Consider the following 5,569-nt stretch of genomic DNA (forward strand, 5'->3'; position numbering starts at 1 on the left):
TTTAGTCCTACTCTCAAACTTAAGAATAAAAGCTTTTTATCAACGTTCTTAAGTCTAAGAATCACTCCTACTCTCCACGATATTTAAGAGACCTTCAGAGGTGTCTTAAGTGGTTAGGAGTTGCCAGCAGGGGATAGCACTGAGGCGAGAGAGACGTGCGCGAACGTTCAGGGAACGGAACAATGTTTTTGTTTTTTTTGATGACGAGCAGCTGATCAAACGGTATCGTTTAGACAGAGCGGATATTATTTTTGTCACAGATTTAATACTTTTCGATTCCTTGTTGATTTCTGCATGTGTCTGCAGTGGGCTAGTATATATAGAGCCACCCACACCAGTTTCAAATTAGTTGCCTAATTAATGAATTGGAAAGAAAATGTTATGACAGTAGCGTATGTGTGTGGCCGTGAGGTGAGTGACGTCAGTGAGTGTGTGGGCGATAGAAGAGAGGGAGCGGTAGCGTGAGTGCCGGCGGGGACTAGTTTGTTTTGTATTATTTTGTAGGGGCCGTACTTATCAAGCTTCTTAGAATTACTCCTAAGAAGTCTGCTAAGAGTTGACTTAAGAGTAAATAAATTGTTCGCTGAAAGCTGCACTTAAAAGTTAGTTATCAAGCGTCTTACTCACACTTTCAGCGAAGTGTAGGACTGAATCTTAAATGTCACACTCAGAGCTGAATTACGACATTACTATGTGCCGTAAACGGAATTTTAGGTGACGTCATTTCTGTGTCCATAGAAATGACCAATCACGGAAGGGAATCCGTTGTCTAAGAATAAAGAAATATCTTGGAAATATTTAAGTGGACAATGGGAGTGTATATTTTGACAATAAACTACAAAATAATACAAAACAAACTAGTCTCCGCCGGCACTCACGCTACCGCTCCCTCTCTTCTATCGCCCACACACTCACTGACGTCACTCACCTCACGGCCACACACATACGCTACTGTCATAACATTTTCTTTCCAATTCATTAATTAGGCAACTAATTTGAAACTGGTGTGGGTGGCTCTATATATACTAGCCCACTGCAGACACATGCAGAAATCAACAAGGAATCGAAAAGTATTAAATCTGTGACAAAAATAATATCCGCTCTGTCTAAACGATACCGTTTGATCAGCTGCTCGTCATCAAAAAAAAAAATTCTAAGAAGCTTGATAAGTACGGCCCCGTACTTATCAAGCTTCTTAGAATTACTCCTAAGAAGTCTGCTAAGAGTTGACTTAAGAGTAAATAAATTCTTCGCTGAAAGCTGCACTTAAAAGTTAGTTATCAAGCGTCTTACTCACACTTTCAGCGAAGTGTAGGACTGAGTCTTAAGTGTCACACTCAGAGCTGAATTACGACATTACTATGTGCTGTAAACGGAATTTTAGGTGAAGTCATTTCTGTGTCCATAGAAATGACCAATCACGGAAGGGAATCCCTTGTCTAAGAATAAAGAAATATCTTAGAAATATTTAAGTGGACAATGGGAGTGTATATTTTGACAATAAACTACAAAATAATACAAAACAAACAAACAATATTGGCAATGAATCAAAAATAAATGTTTCCTTTTTGTTGCACCTTTCCTGCTTCCTGCTCCCAGACCGTAATCAAAGAGGCAGGGGAGACACTTCTCTAGGATGTATGCTCGGGGCAACCCCTTCACTTTACCCGACAGTGGGTCTCCACAGCGGACGACTTTAGAGTGAATGATGAGTCCGGCGATTAGTTGCAAATCTTGCTTTATTGATTGCTTGCACACAGCCAATCCAACACAAAACAAACTAGTCCCCGCTCGCACTCACAATACTGCTCCCTCTCTCTCTCGCCCACACACTCACTGACGTCACTCACCTCACATGCTGTAACCTAGCGTATGTGTGTGACACACACATACGCTACACTCATAACATTTTCTTTCCAATTCATTAATTAGGCAACTAATTTGAAACTGGTGTGGGTGGCTCTATATATACTAGTCCACTGCAGCCACATGCAGAAATCAACAAGGAATCGAAAATTATTAAATCTGTGACAAAAATAATACCTGCTCTGTCTAAACGATACCGTTTGATCAGCTGCTCGTCATCAAACAAAGATGAACGTTCGCGCACGTCTCTCGCCTCAGTGCCATCCCCTGCTGGCAACTCCTAACCACTTAAGACACCTCTGAAGGTCTCTTAAATATCGTGGAGAGTAGGAGTGATTCTTAGACTTAAGAACGTTGATAAAAAGCTTTTATTCTTAAGTTTGAGAGTAGGACTAAATTTTGCAAATTTTCAGGACTTAAGTGTAAAATGGCACTCTAAGACGCTTGATAAATACGGCCCCAGGGGCCGTACTTATCAAGCTTCTTAGAATTACTCCTAAGAAGTCTGCTAAGAGTTGACTTAAGAGTAAATACATTATTCGCTGAAAGCTGCACTTAAAAGTTAGTTATCAAACGTCTTACTCACACTTTCAGCGAAGTGTAGGACTGAATCTTAAGTGTCACACTCAGAGCTGAATTACGACATTACTATGTGCCGTAAACGGAATTTTAGGTGACGTCATTTCTGTGTCCATAGAAATGACCAATCACGGAAGGGAATCCGTTGTCTAAGAATAAAGAAATATCTTGGAAATATTTAAGTGGACAATGGGAGTGTATATTTTGACAATAAACTACAAAATAATACAAAACAAACTAGTCCCCGCCGGTACTCACGCTACCGCTCCCTCTCTTCTATCGCCCACACACTCACTGACGTCACTCACCTCACGGCCACACACATACGCTACTGTCATAACATTTTCTTTCCAATTCATTAATTAGGCAACTAATTTGAAACTGGTGTGGGTGGCTCTATATATACTAGCCCACTGCAGACACATGCAGAAATCAACAAGGAATCGAAAAGTATTAAATCTGTGACAAAAATAGTATCCGCTCTGTCTAAACGATACCGTTTGATCAGCTGCTTGTCATCAAAAAAAACAAAACATTGTTCCGTTCCCTGAACGTTCGCGCACGTCTCTCTCGCCTCAGTGCCATCCCCTGCTGGCAACTCCTAACCACTTAAGACACCTCTGAAGGTCTCTTAAATATCGTGGAGAGTAGGAGTGATTCTTAGACTTAAGAACGTTGATAAAAAGCTTTTATTCTTAAGTTTGAGAGTAGGACTAAATTTTGCAAATTTTCAGGACTTAAGTGTAAAATGGCACTCTAAGAAGCTTGATAAGTACGGCCCCTGGTCTCCAACTTTCATCACTATGAGAACTACTCTGACAAAAAGAGAGGTGAGATATCTATTTTGTTGACTGGCAACATTTAAATTTTTCTTAATTATTAAAGGAAATTATTTAATTTGTCATTAAATAGCATTACACACACTCATAGCTCACTAATCTGGAAGAAATGACACAAGCCCTATTTCTTTGCCCATCAAAGGGTGTAAGGTGAATGTGTAATATCCTCATTGAATGACGTGTGCTTGACCTAGGACCAACTGCATCAAGTGACAAAAATAGCAAGCTCATGTAAATATTGCGCTTATTGGAACCATAGACACCAGAGCAATTGTATTTGAACTTTTATACTCTTACTTTAGTTATCTGCTGTACTGACAAGATGCCTGTTTGGTGCGTGTTGGCTGCTGTAGCGAAACTGCTCTGTGTGTGATGTCACAAATTAATATTTTTCCTCTATACAGGGTGAACCAACTCTGGGACATGAACACAAATTAATTGACTCTGTTGGTCAGTTAATAAAAATACGGGACAAAGTGCTTCCCTTGACAACTCAATACGGAACGCATACTTTTGTTTCTAAATACAGGACAATTCCGTTTTTCAAGGGACGGTTGGCAACCTCAGCAACGCCACACAACACCGGAAATCTGTCCCCTCAAAACCTGTCCGACCCGTCCTAGAAATTTCCAACAATAAAAAAAGTTTTGTGGGTGAATTATGTAAACCCACTCGAAGAGGTCTAAAAAAATGTGTTGAACGCTTGCTTAAGGAGCAGGTACTCGCTGATTCTCTTGCCTAAACGCCACACTGAGTTGCAATTAAGACCGCCGAAACAAACTCTCTAATTAGCATAGTTGGCATCATCTAGCTAGCTTACTTGTCATCGCCCACGTTCAAGTATATCTAGCTGCGGCCCTGCCCACAATAATTCGCGCCCCTTTAAAGTTAATGACGCCGCTACAAGGTGACGTCAACGGAAGTAAAGCGTGTATTAAACCAAAGTGAAGCTGGAGAGACAATACGTCAATACAAAAAATTTAAAAACTGCTGAAAATAAATGTATAGAAATAAGTAAAATATGATCAATGGGATTAATTAATGCAAACAAAATTTGATGTAAAGAAATCTATCAGTATGTAGATGACATTTTATTCATCACTACACTGAAATAATTAGAATAAACTATGGATTGGATTAGCCTAATTGTTACAATGATGTACTGATATTTAATTTGTTTCAAAATGAGAAAAATTTAATATTTTGTAAACATTACATTATGGTTACTAAAGTCCCAACCGGTGCTTTTAAAGCACCTGACCACATTATTGGTCTCTTCCCCAAATCTCACATGTAGTTTATTGATGGTGTCATGTTTGTGTATTTTTACACCACATTGAACCCACTAATGAGCTAAATCAAATATTTTGTGTCTTTCAAAAGCCAGTACAAAACTTTTACTTCATGCACTCCGAATGTTTTACATTACACATAATGGAACCAATGATTCACTCATTTGCTAATTCAACTTTCAAACTGCTCATGTAGTGTATATGAATCATTTCAAAGCTCCAACTAGATGCCAGTGACCTTACTTACCTCCTTTTTACATTGTCAACTTATTCTTGCTGGATCTAACATGAAGTCCCTTGGCTGTCATTTGCAAGTCCAGAAGTATTTATTTTCCATGTTAACTACTGACAGATTATTAGAATTTGACATATAATGAAACTCAGTATAAATGTCCTTCAAGATACACTATATTGCCAAACAAAACGCTGCTCTCCACCCAAAACATGTTTGTTTAGTTTTGACTCGGTTTGGGATTAATAGCAAGATTTGTAGTATCGCCCGCCCGATCTCGTCAGATCTTGGAAGCTAAGCTGGGTCGGGCCTGGTTAGTACTCGGATGGGTGACTGCTTGGGAATACCAGTTGCTGTAAGCTTTTGGCGACGCTCACAGCATAGGGCGCTCTTGCCCCCTTTTGCTTTTGTCACAACGTCTATAGGTACTTGCCATACTTGACAATACAGCTACGTATTGCTCATCCAAACAAAACGCTGCTCTCTACCCAAAACGTGTTTGTTTAGTTTTGACTCGGTTTGGGATTGATAGCAAGATTTACAGTATCGCCAACAGTGACACATGTGCCTCAAGGCGCTTCAGTGCTAACAGTGGTGCAAAAGTCCAAAGAGTTAGACAGGCTGAGAAAACAAGCAGTGATTTTTGTTTCACGTTGCTCATTGCAGAAAGGTCCTGTCAACCAGCTTGTCACATTTATAAATCTGATTTTGAGGCCAATTTCTCGGCTTAAGGCCATACTACCCTGAGCACGCCCGATCTC

At 39.8% G+C, this 5,569-nt stretch overlaps 1 pseudogene; it reads left to right on the forward strand.

Moving 5' to 3' along the window:
- The first annotated feature begins 5,533 nt into the window (after positions 1-5,533).
- Positions 5,534-5,569, forward strand: part of LOC133664066 (5S ribosomal RNA) — a 119-nt pseudogene continuing 83 nt past the window's right edge.

This window comes from Entelurus aequoreus, linkage group LG13, assembly GCF_033978785.1.
Source record: "Entelurus aequoreus isolate RoL-2023_Sb linkage group LG13, RoL_Eaeq_v1.1, whole genome shotgun sequence".
Taxonomy (NCBI): domain Eukaryota; kingdom Metazoa; phylum Chordata; class Actinopteri; order Syngnathiformes; family Syngnathidae; genus Entelurus; species Entelurus aequoreus.